This window comes from Equus przewalskii, chromosome 7, assembly GCF_037783145.1.
Source record: "Equus przewalskii isolate Varuska chromosome 7, EquPr2, whole genome shotgun sequence".
NCBI classification, from domain to species: domain Eukaryota; kingdom Metazoa; phylum Chordata; class Mammalia; order Perissodactyla; family Equidae; genus Equus; species Equus przewalskii.
The window spans coordinates 80,811,813-80,830,898 of record NC_091837.1 but is presented as its reverse complement, the minus strand read 5'-3'; the positions used below and the strand labels follow the sequence as shown (position 1 = coordinate 80,830,898).

At 41.1% G+C, this 19,086-nt stretch overlaps 1 long non-coding RNA gene across 1 annotated transcript; it reads right to left on the bottom strand.

Moving 5' to 3' along the window:
* Positions 1-266: 266 nt before the first annotated feature.
* On the bottom strand, positions 267-16,354 carry LOC139084584 (uncharacterized). The gene is made up of 3 exons (XR_011542081.1): positions 16,256-16,354; positions 14,550-14,654; positions 267-590 (listed from the first exon to the last, which is right to left on the bottom strand). It is a non-coding gene; the product is annotated as an uncharacterized lncRNA (long non-coding RNA).
* Between the last annotated feature and the right edge of the window lie 2,732 nt (positions 16,355-19,086).

The window sequence follows — 19,086 nt, the reverse complement described above, 5'->3', positions numbered from 1 at the left end:
CGTTCTATCCTAACTAGTTAAGTATGACCTTGGGAAGACATTTGACCTCAAGGAGGCTTCTGTTACTGATAATATGAAATGAAGGGGTTGAACTAGATAGATAGTGTCTCTAAAGTCTCCTCTGGCTCAAAAAAAAAGTCTGATTCTTGCTAAAAACAAAATAATCTAATTTGGAATATTGGCAAACATTTTTGTTAGTCACAAAGCAGAGACCTTCACATTTAGAAGCTATTAATTTGAAATAAAAAGACTTTTAAGAGTGATTCTTGCCGTTTAAAAGAATTTTTAATGCTTTTAAAATAACAGCAGGTTTATTCTGACGTTTAAGAAAACTGCTGGGTTTTCGGTCCTTTGCAATATGAATTTGTCATGAATAGGAACCAATCCATGACAATAAGATCCACCGCTTCAGATTCCCAAACTCCAGGGTCTTTATCAGCTTTCCCTTTATGGTCACAGATGGGTAGAAATCTCATTAGCACAAAGTAAGGTCAGCTCCCAGGGCTAGAACGTCAGCCCCAGGGAGCACATATTCACCAGGAGACATGGACAAGGATGTGGATAGCAGCTGCAGGTCACAATGCCAAAACCTGGAACCAAGCCGAATGTCCATCAATAGAATGGATAAAAAAGTACTAGCATAGTCCTACACTGAAATACCAAGACAGCAGCAAAAATGAATAAAGGCAATATGAATGAATCTTCAAAGCATGTTGAGTAGAGGAAGCCAGACACAATAGAATACTTACCATAGGTAATTCCATTTATATCAAGTTCAAGAGCAAACCAAACTAATCTATATTTTCTTAGGGATGGAATTTAGGAGGTAAAACTGAAATGAAAGGAAAAGGAAGTAAATCACACAAATCAACTAGGTGGAAGCAAGTGGGTTGTGACTGGGAAAGGGCATATGGGTGGCTTCTGGTACACTGACAGTGTCTGTGTCTTGACGTAGGTAGTTACCTGGGTCTCTGCTTAAAAAAATGTCTTCCTCTGTACATTTGTGTTCTATACCCCTTCCTGTTTGTGTTATACTTTGTAACAAAGGGTTTTTTTTTAAAGATCAACCATATGGTTTTGTGGTAATCAGAATTTCTACATTTTGTCCATAATTAAGAGTTTAAAATTATGCTATTTCCCACCACTTGTTTAATTCATTTATAATTTTAAAAATTTGATAAATTATAAACCTAATATAATTTAGGAGAGAACTTCAAACATTACAATTCTAAGAGTAATAAGTTCATTATAGAAAGTTTAGACAATATTGACAACTATAAAGATGAAAGGATGAACAAAAAAATCCAGGGACCCAGAGTTATTTTCACATATTTCCTCCCAGATATTTTCTATGCATTTTAATGTAATAGAGATCACAATGTAGCTACAATTTTCTATCCTGCTTTTCTCACTCAAAACTGTGCCTTAAATACTTTTCCATGTCATTCGAAACTCATCATAAACATCATTTTAAATTTCTAGATAAAAATGCATTATGTCCGAGAGATCAACATCGTGGCTGTAGCAATAAAGCCCTGCCAATTCACCCCTTTCCCTCGAGGCAGGAAAGAATCAAGGAAGAATTTCAAAATCTTTTTATACAATTAAAGAAAGGGATTTGGTGGGAGAAGGGAGCAAGGAGGACAAGATCAAGAATGTAAGGTTTGCTATTTTAAGCTCAAAATAAATCATGATAAGAAAGGACTAGAGGAGAGAAGATCCAAGATGGTGCCGTGAGTAGTCCTCTTTGTCTCTCGCCCTTCGAGTCTACAATTATTTGGACACTTATCGCTTGACAAAGGATATCCAGACAGCATCTCAGGACGTCTGAGACACCCACACGACTATACATCGGAAGGCGGACGGACTTTCCTCCGGGAGGATGTGGAAATAGGTGAAAACTCTCCGACCCCGACGGGCAGCCTAGTACCCGCAAGCGGCTTTCTTCCAACGGACGCCCCCAGAGGATCCACACACATCTAGGGCAGGAGCGAGAACACAACAGAGGAGCGACGGTGGAAACAGGTGACCAGAACCCTACCTAAACCCCCCGCAATTACTCCTAAACGCAGAGGGAAACTTTGGAGTTGCACACCTGAGCCCGCGGGAAGAGTCTCTCCCCGCCATTGGCGGGGAGACCCAGCCTGGTGCTCGAGGCGCCCGGAGGGTCCCAGAGAGAGTCACGGAGGGTACGGAGGTCTCCCAGCTGCCGTTGCCCGCCCCGTGGGACTAGGGATTGCCGGAGATCTCGGAGAGGACTGGGGCTGGGGGAACTTTCAAAGGCCGGTTCTGCAACCTGGAGGGGAAGCGCCGGAGCTCCGCCCGGGCAGCAGACAAAACTCTCTGTCTGCCGTTAGCAGAGGGGCCACGCCGAGCATTCACGGCTCCGGGAGAGGCCCGGAGAGAATCCCAGAGGGCGGGGCGACCCCCAGCTGCCATTGCCTGCCCCGTGGGGCTAGGGATTGCCAGAGATCTCGGAGAGAACCGGGGCGGGGGGAACTTTCAAAGGCCGGTTCTGCGACCCGGAGGGGAAGCGCCGGAGTTCCGCCAGGCAGCAGACAAAACTCTCTGTCTGCCATTAGCAGAGGGGCTACGCCCAACATTCAGGGCTCCCGGGAGAGGCCCGGAGAGAAGCCCAGAGGGCGGGGTGACCCCCAGCTGCCGTTGCCCGCCCCGTGAGACTAGGGATTGCCGGAGATCTCGGAGAGGACTGGGGCTGGAGAGAGTTCCAGAGACCCAGCTTAGTAGCCTAGGGGGAAACCCTACAGGCTCACAGCAGCCTTAGGGAAAGCCTCTCTGCACAGCATCAGTAGAAGGCACCCAGCCACCAGCCACAAGGCTGGAAGACCCCAGGGCAAAAGCAGCATAGCTAGGTGTACTAACCACAGACTGTAGAAGATGCCAATAGCTCTCCTGTGACCCATAGAGGACAAGTGAGATTTGGTGGGTGCCGACAGCAACGGAGCGACAAATATAAGTGATCCCACCCCTGGCCGCTGGAAAAGCCCATAACACCGTTGCAGACCCCAAGGAGAGAGCACATCTAGGTGGGCTGCTACAGTAGGCACCTGCAGCCTGAAGCCCCCCTGTGACAGCCCCCACGGGAGAGGAGGGAATCCAAAGGGCCACTGTGGCTACGAAGAGGGGCCCAGGCCCAGTTAGCAACTACGGACAGGGTTCCTGGTTGGGGAAGTATAAACAGCTGCTCCCCCCACCGCAGCAGCTGAAACAAGTGAAAGGAGCAACTAAACTCTATCTCCATGCGGAGGCACAAATCAACAACATCAAGCAATATGAAAAAATACATTAAATCTCCAGAACAGAAAGAAAGTAACAAATACACAGAAAACAATCCCAAAGAAAATGAGATATATAACCTAAATGATGATGACTTCAAAACAGCCATCATTAAGATTCTCAATGAGTTAAGAGAGAATTCTGACCGACAACTCAACGAGTTCAGGAGCTATGTCACAAAAGAGTTTGATACGATAAAGAAGAACCAAACAGAAATATTGGAAATGAAGAACACAATAGAGGAGATTAAGAAAAATCTAGATGCTCTGAACAGTAGGGCCGATAATATGGAGGAAAGAATTAGCAATTTGGAAGATGGCAATATAGAATTGTTGCAGGCAGAGGAGGAGAGAGAAGCAAGACTTAAAAGAAATGAAGAAACTCTCCGAGAATTATCAGACACAATTAGGAGATGCAACGTAAGGATTATAGGTATACCAGAGGGAGAAGAGAAGGAGGAAGGGGCAGAAAGCCTATTCAAAGAAATAATGGCTGAGAACTTTCCAAATCTGGTGAGGGAGATGGATCTTCAGGTGACAGAAGCCAATAGATCTCCAAACTTTATCAATGCAAGAAGACCAACTCCACGGCATATAGTAGTGAAGCTAGCAAAAGTCAACGACAAGGAGAAAATATTAAGGACAGCCAGGCAAAAGAAACTAACCTACAAAGGAACCCCCATCAGGCTATCAGCAGATTTCTCAGCAGAAACTTTACAGGCTAGAAGAGAGTGGAATGATATATTCAAAAATCTGAAGGACAAAAATCTACAGCCGAGAATTCTCTACCCAGCGAAAATATCCTTCAAATACGATGGAGAAATAAAAACTTTCCCAGATAAACAAAAATTAAGGGAGTTCATTGCCACAAAACCTCCTCTTCAGGAAATCCTCAGGAAAACCCTCATTCCTGAAAAATCCAAAAAAGGAAAGGGGCTACAAAACCAAGAGCAGAGGAGATAAGTAGAAGGACAACAACAGAGAGTAGCAGCTCTACATCAGAACAGATTAAACCATGGGACGAGAAACAAAGGAAACTGAAGAAAACTGGAAAACAAGACACAAAATGGTAGTGGTAGGCCCCCACGTCTCAATAATCACTCTAAATGTAAATGGATTGAACTCCCCAATCAAAAGACACAGAGTGGCAGGATGGATCAAAGAACAAGATCCAACAATATGCTGCCTCCAGGAAACACACCTCAGCCCCAAAGACAAACACAGACTCAGAGTGAAGGGATGGAGAACAATACTCCAAGCTAATAATGAACAAAAGAAAGCAGGTGTCGCTATACTAATATCAGACAAGGTAGATTTCAAAGCAAAACAGATAAAGAAAGATAAAGAGGGACAGTATATAATGATAAAAGGGACTCTCCACCAAGAAGACATAACACTTATAAATATATACGCACCCAACACAGGAGCACCAAAATTTATAAAGCAACTCTTAATAGAACTAAAAGAAGACATCAACAACAATACAATAAATAGTAGGGGACCGCAACACACCATTAACACCAATGGACAGATCATCCAGACAGAAAATCAACAAGGAAATAATAGAATTAAATGAAAAATTAGACCAGATGGACTTAATAGATATATATAGAACACTTCATCCAAAAACAGCAGGTTACACATTCTTCTCAAGTGCACATGGAACATTCTCAAGGATTGACCATATTTTGGGAACCAAAGCAAACATCAATAAATACAAGAGACTTGAAATAATATCAAGCATCTTTTCTGATCATAACGCTATTAAACTAGAAATCAACTACAAGAAAAAAGCAGAGAAAGGTGCAAAAATGTGGAGACTAAACAACACGCTTCTCAACAAACAATGGATCATTGAAGAAATTAAAGAAGAAATCAAATATTATCTGGAGACAAATGAAAATGAGAACACGACATACCAAATCATTTGGGATGCAGCAAAAGCAGTCCTAAGAGGGAAATTCATCGCAATACAGGCTCACCTCACTAAACAAGAAAAAGCTCACGTAAGCAACCTCAAACGACACCTAACAGAACTAGAAAAAGAAGAACAAACAAAGCCCAGAGTCAGTAGAAGGAGGGAAATAATAAAAATAAGAGCAGAAATAAACGTTATTGATACAAAAAAGACAATAGAAAGGATCAATGAAACAAAGAGTTGGTTCTTCAAAAGAATTAACAAAATTGACAAACCCCTAGCCAGACTCACCAAGAAAAGAAGAGAGAAATCGCAAAATAATAAAATCAGGAATGACAGAGGAGAAATCACAACAGATACCAATGAAATACAAGAGATCATAAGAGAATACTATGAAAAACTATATGCCAACAAATTGAACAACCTGGAAGAAATGGACAAATTCCTAGACTCCTACAATCTCCCCAAACTGAATCAGGAAGAAATGGAGAATCTGAATAGACCAATCACAAGTAAGGAAATAGAAACGGTAATCAAAAACCTCCCCAAAAACAAGAGTCCAGGACCAGACGGCTTCTCTGGAGAATTCTACCAAACATTCAAAGAAGACTTAATACCTATTCTCCTCAAACTGTTCCAGAAAATTGAGAAAGATGGAGAACTCCCTAACACATTCTATGAAGCCAACATCACTCTGATCCCCAAACCTGACAAGGACAACACAAAGAAGGAGAACTACAGGCCGATATCACTGATGAACATAGATGCAAAAATCCTCAACAAAATTTTGGCAAACCGATTACAGCAATATATCAAAAAGATTATACACCATGATCAAGTGGGATTTATACCAGGGACACAGGGATGGTTCAACATCCGCAAGTCAATCAACGTGATACACTACATCAACAAAATGAAAAACAAAAACCACATGATCATCTCAATAGATGCAGAGAAAGCATTTGACAAGATCCAACACCCATTTATGATAAAAACCCTCAGTAAAATGGGTATAGAAGGAAAGTACCTCAACATAATAAAGGCCATATATGATAGACCCACAGCCAACATCATACTCAATGGACAAAAGCTGAAAGCCATCCCTCTGAGGACAGGAACAAGACAAGGGTGCCCACTTTCACCACTCCTATTCAACATGGTGCTGGCCAGAGCAATTCGGCAGGAAAAAGAAATAAAAGGAATCCAAATAGGTAACGAAGAAGTAAAACTCTCGTTGTTTGCAGACGACATGATCTTATACATAGAAAACCCCAAAGAATCCACAGAAAAACTATTAGAAATAATCAACAACTACAGCAAAGTAGCAGGGTATAAAATTAACGTGCATAAATCAATAGCATTTCTATACACTAACAATAAACTAACAGAAAAAGAACTCAAGAACTCTATCCCATTCACAATCGCAACGAAAAGAATAAAATACCTTGGGATAAACTTAACCAAGGAAGTGAAGGATCTATACAATGAAAACTACAAGACTTTCTTGAAAGAAATAGGCGATGACATAAAGAGATGGAAAAACATTCCTTGCACATGGATTGGAAGAATAAACATAGTTAAAATGTCCATACTACCTAAAGCAATATACAGATTCAATGCTATCCCAATCAGAATCCCAAGAACATTCTTCACAGAAATTGAACAAACAATCCTAAAATTCATATGGGGGAACAAAAGACCGCGAATTGCTAAAGCAATCCTGAGCAAGAAAAACAAAGCCGGCGGAATCACAATCCCCGATTTCAAAACATACTACAAAGCTACAGTGATCAAAACAGCATGGTACTGGTACAAAAACAGGTCCACAGATCAATGGAACAGAATTGAAAGCCCAGAGATTAAACCACACATCTATGGACAGCTAATCTTCGACAAAGGAGCAGAGGGCCTACAATGGAGAAAAGAAAGTCTCTTCAACAAATGGTGCTGGGAAAACTGGACAGCCACATGCAAAAGATTGAAAATTGACCATTCTTTTTCACCACACACCAAAATAAACTCAAAATGGATCAAAGACCTAAAGATTAGGTCTGAGACAATAAGTCTTTTGGAAGAGAATATAGGCAGTACACTCTTTGACATCAGTTTCAAAAGAATCTTTTCGGACACTGTAACTCCTCAGTTGAGGGAAACAATAGAAAGAATAAACAAATGGGACTTCATCAGACTAAAGAGCTTCTTCAAGGCAAGGGAAAACAGGATTGAAACAAAAAAACAGCTCACTAATTGGGAAAAAATATTTACAAGCCACTTATCCGACAAAGGGTTAATCTCCATAATATACAAAGAACTCACACTGCTTAACAACAAAAAAACAAACAACCCGATCAAAAAATGGGCAGAGGACATGAACAGACATTTCTCAAAAGAAGATATGAATATGGCCAATAGACACATGAAAAGATGTTCATCATCGCTAATCATCAGGGAAATGCAAATCAAAACTACACTAAGATATCACCTTACCCCCGTTAGATTGGCAAAAACATCCAAAACCAAGAACGACAAATGTTGGAGAGGTTGTGGAGAAAGAGGAACCCTCATACACTGTTGGTGGGAATGCAAACTGGTACAGCCACTATGGAAAACAGTATGGAGATTTCTCAAAAAGTTAAAAATAGAAATACCCTATGACCCAGCCATCCCATTACTGGGTATCTATCCTAAGAACCTGATATCAGATATCTCAAGAGTCCGTTGCACCCCTATGTTCATCGCAGCATTATTTACAATAGCCAAGACGTGGAACCAGCCTACATGCCCAGAAACCGATGATTGGATAAAGAAGATGTGGTATATATACACAATGGAATACTACTCAGCCATAAAAAAAGACGAAATTGGCCCATTCACAACAATGTGGATGGACCTCGAGGGCATTATGTTAAGCGAAATAAGTCAGTCAGAGAAAGACGAACTCTATATGACTCCACTCATAGGTGGAATTTAGTATATTGAGAAGGAGATCTGATCGGTGGTTACCAGGGAAAAGGGGGGGTGGGGGGAGGGTACGGAGGGGGAAGTGGTGTACCCACAACATGACTAACAAAAATGTACAACTGAAATCTCACAAGGTTGTAATCTATCATAACATTAATAAAAAAAAAAAAAATGCATTATGTCCACACTTGGTGGCCTAGTGGTTAAGTTGGGTGCACTCCACTTTGGCAGCCCAGGTTTGGTTCCCAGGCACAAACTTACATCATTTGTCAGTGGCCATGCTGTGGCAGTGGCTCACATACAAAGAGGAAGATTGGCAACAGTTGTTAGCTCAGGGCCAGACTTCCTCAGCAAAAAAAAAAAAGCATTATGTTGGAGATCCATAATTCAATTAAGCACCTCCATAAAGAGTGAATTAATGATCAGGTATGACACTATGCTGGCCCTCAGTATTTTTATGCTATTTTTTGTAGTCTTCTACTTGTGGAAATATGAATACGATTAGAACCACTTTTGCTACAGTCATCTTTCCTTATCTTCCCACCCTTCAACCGCAATTTAGCAATATTTAAATCAGGCAGAGTCTGAAGTGCTTTGTAGGTGAGCTTATGGGGAAGTGGAATTGAGGAAACATTTACTTAGATTGTAACATGCCACGGTAGGGTGGCCAGATTTAGCAAATAAAAATACAGGACATCCAGTAATTGCAATATTTAGACATACTTATATGAAAAAATTATTCATTGTTTGTCTGAGATTTGAATTTAACCGAGCATCCCATATTTTTTCTTGCAGCGCTATGCCAGGGCCACTGGCATGCCTGTTGCATATATTTTCTAATTTAATTTCTTTGTCCCCTTTGAGAGTTGTATATGATTGCCATTGTCAAGAACTCAGAAAGGTTCAGTAACTTTTCTAAGGTCACACAGCTAGAAAGAGGCAAAGCAAGGATAGAAACCCAAGCTTTCTGACACCAGGATTAGGGCTCCATGTTTGGCAGTCCACCCACTAGTGCTTGGGTAATATGGACCCAACTCTCCCTCACTGAGGGAGGGTGTTTTTCGTTCTCACTTGTTGCCGTTGTTCCTTTTTTTAAAAGTGCTCATCACTCCTTTGTAATGTTATGTTAAAAACGAGTACCAAAAGAAAAAAAAGTACTGGACCCAGGTGACAGGGTCAAGCTACTGAACGTGATTCGACAATGAGGCCCAGGAAAAGAGGCTTTTCATTGACACAGAGCAGCAAGAGGGATCTGACCCCCCACCCCCGACCCCTTCACCCACCATCATACTTTCTGATGACAACCACTTGGAACACTTTTATTTCAGTTGCTCCTAGAAACCCCGGGAGTGTTTGCGTATTTGTTTTTTGATGGGCTTTTTTTTTCGGTTTTACATAAATAACGCAAAGGGTGAACCTTCCAGAAGTGGTTCCTCTGGAGTCTGGAAGGAAGCATGACCAGGGTGTAAGTTATCTTCATCTTCTCCAGTCCAGGCAGGACCACTGGCCAAGCTAGCAGAACAACCAGGATTGTCTCTCTTGCTCCTCCTCATTGATCCCTTTTAGCCTTACTGCTTTCCTTCCGCACACAGATTCCTTCCAGACAAGCCATTTGGCCAGTCCCCCAGATTCTCTACTGCTCTCAGGCAGAGGTGAAACCTCCCTGGGTGAAGTGAGGAGGTGCTTGGAGGGGAGTGGTTGCAGGAGACAGAGTGGAGCTGAAATAGGATAAAATGACCAAGTCCACAACCCCCCGCTATGCTCCTGAGATACCCTGGGTGTGGCTCTGGTGACAGAGCCAGGTGAGGTATGTGGTAGAGTTTTGGAGAAGCACACAGACGTCAACGTGCCTCCCACTGAGGCTGCCAGTCCTCACTCCAGGCAAACATATCTGGCCAATGGCAGACAGCTCTGACCACAGGATCAGAGGCTCTCTCTTCCGCACGGGGCAGGGGGAGCAGCCAGCGATTGCAGTCGCCCTCCTGAAGTCCCGATAGCCATCAACCCCCAAAGCAGCTCAGAGTCCCAGAACCCCAGCGAAGCTGGCACTCTTGGAAAGCTCAACCAACTTGTGGGCAGATAAGGTAGTCGGTCCAGGCAGCAGGTAGCAACTCCAGCGTGAGTTTATTAATTCCATCTTCACTATGTCTTGGAGAAAAGGTGACAAAGACAACCTTAATGTTCCTGTCTGCTGGACTAAACTTCAGACAGGCTTCTTCCGACTGCAGGCCCCAACCTCCTTTAATTAGAGTGTTTTCTTTAGAAAACTTGTCACTGTCGATTCTCTACTCCTCTGAGGTATATGTAAATGTTTTATAAAGCCTCTTGCCAGTTTTACAACCTAGACATGTTTTGCTCAAAGACATGGGAGGTACCTCTTTGAAATGTCATCATCAAAGGAGACAGGGGTCCTATCTCCCACTTCCCGTGGGAGGATAGGAGCCTAACTTCAGTGGCTGTCTTGCTCCAAGTTGCAAAACTACCTCCTGTCATAAAAATAGGAGAAGTTTATTTCTCCTCTGGATTAAGTCAGTTAGCTAAGAGATGGCCTAACATACTCCAGCACTTTTCCACTTTCCCACCCCCAGCCCTTAAAAACCCGGCCACCCCTGCTTTAGTGGAGTGGAGCGCAGACTGAGTTCTGGTCTCTCCCCCTTATTGCTATAGCCTTAAACAAAGTCTTCCTTGCCTGCCTAACTTTGGTGCAATTTTAGCTTCGGAAGGGAGAATCTAGTTTCTGATTTTTACCCCAGCTTTTAAACAAGTTATAATTTTTGCACATTGGCATCATGCTGGTAAATTAGAATTGCCCTGGAACAGAATTTGACATAGATTTAAAGCTGCAAAAGTGGACACTTAAGAGATGTGACTTGAGAAGAAAGGCTTTCCTTCCCCAGAACATCTCTACACTTTCTCCAGTAGCCTAGCTTGACTTGAAATGACCACAATCAGATAAAGTAAAAGACATGAGGACAAGGTCCTTGAGGGAGAGAGAGATCTCACCACTCTTAGGCTACAATTAAGATGCTATGGGGCACCGTACCAAAAAATTAATTTGAGTGGATCTTAGACCTAAATGTGAAAGAAAAATAACAGAACTACTGAAGGTGACCTTGGGATAGGCAAATGTCTTAAGACACAAAAGAACTTCTGCTCATCCAAAGATATCACCAAGAGAGTAAGGATGCAAGCCACAGACCATGGAGAGACAAACGCTTTATGTTCGGAATGTTTAAAGAACTCCTGCAAATTAATAAGAAAAATAATTTTCAAAGATAACAGGGAATACAAACACTTAGACAGGCACTACACAAAAGAAGATATCAAGAAGCCAACTAGCATGTGAAAAGGTGCTCACCATCATTGCTTATCAGGAAAATGCAAATTCAAACTACCTAACGTACCACTACACACCTTAGAATGGCTAAAATTAAGAGTGACAATACAAAGTAATGGCTAGATGGTAGAGCAACTAGAACTCTCCTGCATTCCACCCTGGAAAACTGTTCAAGGTAGCTACTATGGCTACACATATGCCATATTCCACTCCCAGATATGATCGCCAAGAGAAATGAGTGAATATTTTCACCAAATAGTAAGTACAAAAATATGAATACTCACAGCATCTTCATTCATAAATAGCCAAAAGTAGAAAACAACCCAAATATCCATCAATAGGAGAATCGATAAATAAACTGTGGCATATAATTATGCAATGAAATATTACATAGCAATGAAAAAGAACACCCTACTGAAACATGTGGTAACATGGATGAATCTTATTTTTTTTGAGGAAGATTATCCCTGAACTAACTACGCCAATCCTCCTCTTTTTGCTGAGGAAGACTGGCCCTGAGCTAACATCTGTGCCCATCTTCTTCTACTTTATATGTGGGACGCCTACCACAACATAGCTTTTGCCAAGCAGTACCATGTCCGCACCCAGGATCCGAACCGGTGAACCCCTGGCCATCCAGAAGCGGAACATGCGCACTTAACTGCTGCGCTACCAGGCCAGCCCCTGGATGAATCTTAAAGACATTATGTTGAGCAGAAAAAGACAGAAAAGAGCACAGATTATATGACTCCACGTATATGAATCAAGTTTAAGAATAGGCAAAACTGTGAAATAAGCCAGTCATAAAAAGGCAAATACTTTGATTCCACTTATATGAGGTAGCTAGAATAGTCAAATTTATAGAGACAGAAAGTAAAATGGTGGTTGTCAGGGGGGAGTTATTGTTTAATGGGTGTAGAGTTTTGAGTTTTGCAAGATGAAAAGAGTTCTAGAGATTGGTTGCCCAGTGTGAATGTACTTAACAATGAAAAATGATAAGGATGGTAAGTTTTATGTTGTGTCTATTTTAACACAATTAAAAAAAATAATAGACAAAACTAATCTAAAATAGAAGTTAACCTTGATCTGGGGCAGTGACTGGAGGGGGCTTCTGGGCTGCTGGTAAGTGTTCTATTTCTTTACCTGGATTGTGGCTTATAGGTGTGAAAGTTCATAGATCTGTGTGATATGAGTTCTTTATGCATAATCCTTTAATAAAAGGTTGGTCTTTTGTTGTTGTTATTTAAGACACGGAACATTGGATTTGTTTAACACATTCATTACATAAAACTCTGGGTTTTGAGCGTGTGAGATAGGTGACAGGTGGTGTGTTGGGTAGGATAGGCAGGCCCAGGGAAGGACAAAGCTGGGGTGAATATATGGAGAAAATGCCAAAATAGGCAGCAAAATCTGGAAGAGGGGGTAGAATGGCATTCACCTTGCAACTTTGTCCATGAGTCATAACTTCTACATTTTTCCTATAAGCTAAATGTTCTGTGCTAAAGCACATGGACCAGGACCTGTTTCCCTTTATTTGAACTACAAATGAACCTACAGATTGGATTTAAAATGAGTTGTATTTATTGGCTTTGGGCAATACAATATTATGATAGAAATTGTGATGGTCCATATTCCAGTCATCTGTCAGTGGCCATGCTGTAGCAGCGGGTCGTAGAGAAAAAGAGAAAGATTGGCAGCAGTTGTTAGCTCAGGGCGAATCTTCCTCAGCATAAAGTAAAGTAAAACAAAATAAAATAAAATAAGTTGTGATGGTCTAGTTATGCAGATTAACTCATTAAAGAAATTCTGATTGAGCCTTAGCTGTCTGCCAGGCACTTTGGTAAGTACAAAGAATCCACTGATGACCACATCATCCATAGACTCTCGCTTCTTGGATCTAGTAGCTTTACAAGGGGAAACTCTGCCAACCAGCATTGCTCCTATAAAAACAGATGCCCTCAACTGTCCATCAGGAATCAACTTCTCAAACTGGGATTCAGTTCTGTCCTTTAGAATCACATAATCTGAGATCAGAAAGAAGGATGGAGGCAGCAAAGGCAAGAGGGAAGGAGGAAGTAAGGGAGGAAGGAGGTGACTATTCCATTGGGTTAGAATGCTATGTATGCAGTTCTTAAAATTAAAAAATAGGAAAAACTCAAAATCTGACAATAGAAGAGGTTTTTTGCCCCTGAATATTGCAAAGAACGAACAAACGTTTTGTAATTATACCTTTTCTGTATTCTAAAGGTTGACACGACTATTAACATAACTTTCTAGAATTATGACCTACTTTACCACTGGTGCTTAAAATTATAAAAACCTAACTGTGAGATTAATGCGTTTACATTTAAATCAGGCAAAGGGCATGAAAGATAACGATGTGGGAAAGGTCGTATTTATATTTTCCCTACTCAAATGTAAGTACATAAACAGTATTAGTCAAAGTTGATTGATAAGATTTATACTTAATAGTGATATCAAAACACAGGGAGAAACAAGTTTTAGGTAATGTGTTTAAAAATTTTTGAAAGGTTAGAGATTCATAATCCAAGATTACAAGACTCAGGGAGAGAGAACCACATAGAATTTCTAAAATACATATCAATTTATAGTATTTTATGGTATCTGCAGTCTACCTCAGTTCTATCTTAAACTAATCATGGTTGGAAAATGGACATAATGTCTATATAGGACTGAGCACAAACAAGCTTGATTTATATATTAAAATTAAGGGGGAAAAGGCACTTTCAAACAAAAAATCTTAAGCCCACTGCAAAAAATGGAAAAAAGAAAGAAAAGCTAACAAATTCTAGCTGTTGTTGTTTTACATAAACAGTAAGATAGCTTGCATTAAATTTACATCTAAAGATCAATTAAATTGTAGAATGGTTTTTTTAGATTAAAGATTATTTTGTAATCCATCCAACTTTTTTCAGGCTGGATGATAAACCAAGAATAACATGTGTTGCAAAAATAATACCTTGTATCTTTATGGCACATTCCTGTTGACAAAGCATTTTCATGTCCGTCACCTCACCTGATGATCCCAACAAGTCTGGGAGGTAGATAAATGACAGACATCATCCAGATACAGGCAATTCTGATTGGGTGCTCCCACTCATGGAATTCGAGGACAAAGTCTCTGAAAATAAAGAAATATTGAAAGTAGACATTTATAGAAATAGCCCATACTAAGATGTAAATATATTGCTACAGAGACCTGAAAACTAACCAAGTTAAATCAAAGTGATTACAGTGTGTGCTCAGGACTAGAATGTACTGCAACCTTGCCAACTGTGTAGTCGTATAACTGTCTGCAAGAAGGATGTTTTAGGAGAAGGACTGTTATAATCTGAAGGGAGCCAAAGAATAAGAATTGACTCACATCGTCTAGGAAAAAGATGTTCTCCTCCATAATAGAGGTAAGCATAAGTTGTTTTGGGAGCATCTGTGTAAAGCTCCCTGAATCAACCTAGAAGGGAAGGCTGGTAGTGAAGGAAAGCTTCCCAGAAGAGATGCATCTGAGCTGAGTCCTGAGGGACAAGGAGAAGTTAGTCATGGCAAGGAGAGGGGGTCCCACCAGAGCATATGGCTGACTTACTGTGTGATGGTTATCTCTCTGGATTTCACTTTCCTGTCTATAAAAGCCTGTGACTCCTTGACTCTGCTTTTTATGCTGGGTGACCAAGTGCACCAATAAAAAATCAGAAATCTTCCTCTAGTGGCCAACATAAAGTTCAGTCCCTTTGTGGCTTCTCACCTAGCAAAACCATAAAAAGCATTTCAATGCACTTTTACCTATTAGTAGGAAGATTATGTCTTCTCTTGCCAATGTGCTAATACTGAAGTACAATGTTTTCTCTACACCCATCTCAAAGAATGATGAAGTCCAAGTCATTCAAGGAAAGTACGAAAGTCAGCAAAGTGGCCAGGTAGTCCAGATGTGCAAGAAAAATATGTCATCTACACTGAATGTGTGCAGCCTGATTTAACAGTACAGTACAGCTAACAGGACAACTGTCCACATGCACATTCATCCCAGAAACCAGTTATCACCATGCTAAATCTGGGTAAAGACCAAGGAGAAGTGGAAAAGGATACAAACAAGGAAGAAACTACTGAGAAAAAAAAAAAGTCATAAAATCATCTTATATACTTCTATTAAAAACTAGACCAATTTTTGGCTAAAGAAAGCAGACTGCAATATTCATTTAACTCTGATCTCTCAAGAAATCCCACAGAAATGGAAGTGGACTTTAAAAAATGATGATAGATAGATGGGTAGGTAGATAGAGAGGAAGAAGCATGGCAATAAAATTTTGAAGCTGAAAATCTGAGAGATGAGTGGTAATCAAGTTAGCAGAACTAAGAAACTGAATTCTAAGGCAGCAGTGGGGAAAGCTGAGAAGGAATGTACTTTGCAATGCAGAACCTTCTAAAAACACAGGAACTGGTGACAACAGGCTCTCAGAGGGAGTAAAGGTGGGACTTAAGAGAAAGCTGCTAATCTATTTAGAAAGCAATGATATCAGTAGATCTGTGCCCTTCACCTTTGGTAAAACTGATTGCCCTTCCCAGTTTATTCTCTGGAAAAAGTAGATAAAATAGGGAGTTCTGGGATGGGGGACACTAAATATAATTGAAGTTGGGATTAAAGTGGAATTTGGCACTAAAGAATACGCTACAGATAAATGAAGGAACGTGCCAAGAAATAGGAAGTTAGGGGATCCAGAAAACACACACCCCAATTCAAGAGAGCAGAAGAAGATCCTGGGTTGATGATGATGGGAGACTCCATGGTGAGGGGAGACTCCATGGTGAGGGGAGACTCCATGGTGAGGGGAGACTCCGTGGTGAGGGGAGATTCCGTGGTGAGGGGAGACTCCGTGGTGACGGGAGACTCCATGGTGACGGGAGATTCAATACGGGAGCTGTACATGCGGCAGGCCTGGAGGGTGGCCTGTCTGGGATAGACTCCTCTGGAGATGCTTCCACAAGATAAAATTGATAAAATGCCTGGTGGCTTCCAACACAGTGAGAACATATGTGCTCTCCCAGTAAAGAGTCTGGGGCTTAATTCGTGATAAGACAACTGTGTGAACAAAATGCAAATTATTAACTTCAGGGAAAACAAAGTCTTAGAAGAAAGGAAAAGTAGTCTTAAACTATGTTCCTCAGCAGTATTACATAGCTCAGCAGAGTTACATAGTCACAAGAATTGTTGCAATTAATCTAACCCAAATTGTGATTTAACTATTTGGGGAGGGTGCATGGACAGAGAATGCAAGTGTGTGGTGGTGGTGGTAAGAGAGAGAATGCCAAAAATGGAAAAAATGCAAGAAGCAGCAACATAGACAGGCTATTTTGTGATAAGGAGGAAATACCAAAAGAAATAGCTAAAAGGATTGAAAACCTTTGCCTTTAGGGAGAAGGAAAGGGGAGCAGGGAGCTGCCAGCTTATGAAATAAAACGACTTGACTCATTATGGACAACACTGATGGAAACCAAGATTAAATTTTAAAAATCACAAGGCCCACCCATACTTTTGTTGGAAAGAGGGAAGAAGGGAAATAAACTGAGTTTAAAATCAAGCTTAGGTTGCAGTAGCAGCAAGATATTCAGGCAATCTGAGATATGAGACTAGAGCTCAGGAGGCAAGTCGAGGTTTGGAGTAGAGATTTTGTACTTATTTACATGGAAGAGAATTAGCTCTATAGGAAAAATGATATTGAGAAGAAAGAGAAGAGGGCTTGAACACAAACATTTTGTAAGTGCCGTTTAGAGTGTCAGGAGAGAAAGAGACTCCCTTAAGAGAGCTGCCAAGAAAACCAAGGAAAAGAGGAGTTTCAATGCTGGGGGAAGGGAGGGTGAACAAGGTCAAGTGCGCAGGGGGTCAAAGAGGCCCAGACCATTAGAATAAACCATGAAATTTCTAAGGAGGGTATTCTCATCTAAGGATTAAGTTCACACCCTGTAATGAGCCTTAAATTAAAAATAGGTTTTGGGTTTTGGAATGATCTTGTATTTTTCCAGGTCACCACACAATGACAGTGACCCTGTTTTCAATAAATACACAGTTGTCTTTCATGGTGCAGTTGCACAAACCCTGCATTAATAAGAAAGTGAATCTTAGGGCATATTGTCATTGCCATTCCCATACAAAGCTCTGTCCCTGTTTCTTTTTCCACACAAGGGATGGCATTGTCTGTGTCAGTGATGAGCGTTTGAGCTAAAGTTCATGGCTTGCCTAGGATCTTCCTTTTGGCTGCATTTCCCCTCTGATCAGCTGCCTGTCATAGGCTGTGGTGTTACTGACACCCCAAACAAGATAGAAGCACAAGAAAACAAACAAAATGAGGCTGCTTTTCCTTGCAAGCATGTCAAAGGCTACATTCAAAATACCAAATGTTATATTAAGTCTCATCTTAAGACGAAAGCAGACTTGGGGAAAGATTTCACTATTACATTTTGCTGAGTCGAATTCAGGGCTTGGCTTCAGGACTAAAAGCATAATTGGTAGCAAATGTTCCCTAATCTCACCACAAGTGATTTTCTCTTTCTAGTGTAGATTGCGCTACACACCCTCCAAACAGATGCAAGACGACCAGAAAAGCCTAGTTTTGTATTTTTCAAAAGCCCACCAAGACACTTTACTGCTGAATTTTCCCATTTGCTTATGTTGGTTATTGCTGCCTTCCAGAAGATTCCATCTCACGTATCAGAGGGACAAATGGTTAGAAGAATGGTATTAATTTGGAATTCAAAAAGCTTACACAAGTCCACTAAGGACACCCAAAACAGCATGGTGAGCAAACATTTTTTGTGCCAGTATACTTAGCAGTTTCTCCCTAAATGTCAACCAAATGAATACTCTTCAGGGGTCAAAGCAATATTTCCCCAAGGTCAGAGTTTCTGGAGGGGAGCATCAGAATGCCCCACAATACCACTGTTAGGTGTCTGTTTTCCCAGACAAATCATAGGAATGTCTGTAAAGCTGTGACTAGCTGAAACATCTTTCTAAACTTCATATTTTGAACACAAATGAGGGAGTGATGAAATTGACACAGATAAATTAGAAATGTGCAAATATATATGATGCTTGAGACCTGGGGATAGAATGAGAATTGAATGGGGATAGAATGAATGAAGATTCATTGGTGGGCAATATATTCATACATCATATCATCTTACACTTCTTTCACTCTTTAAAATGTTTTTCAAACAAAAAGTACAATGATGAGATCAGTTTTAAATGATACATGAACATTCCAAGTCTGTTGACTTAGAGCAGTCATAGGGCCACTTGGGAAATAAAAGACATAAGAGGCTTTTCTAGAATCTAGCCCTGCTCCTCTGCAGTGTCAAGGCAGGGGGGTGGGGGGGTCTTCAGGGATGACTAGGGTGAGGATGGAGGGTAGGACCAGACGTTTCTTTCCCACCTAAGTGGCTCTGCTTGCTCTGCAGGTACTGCAAGAAATCCTTGCTCTGCAGGTATCCCGATTTAGCAGGTACTTTCCTTATTAGAGGTTACTTGGAGTTTATCTGATGCGAGCCCTGAAACGCAGTCCCTTCAG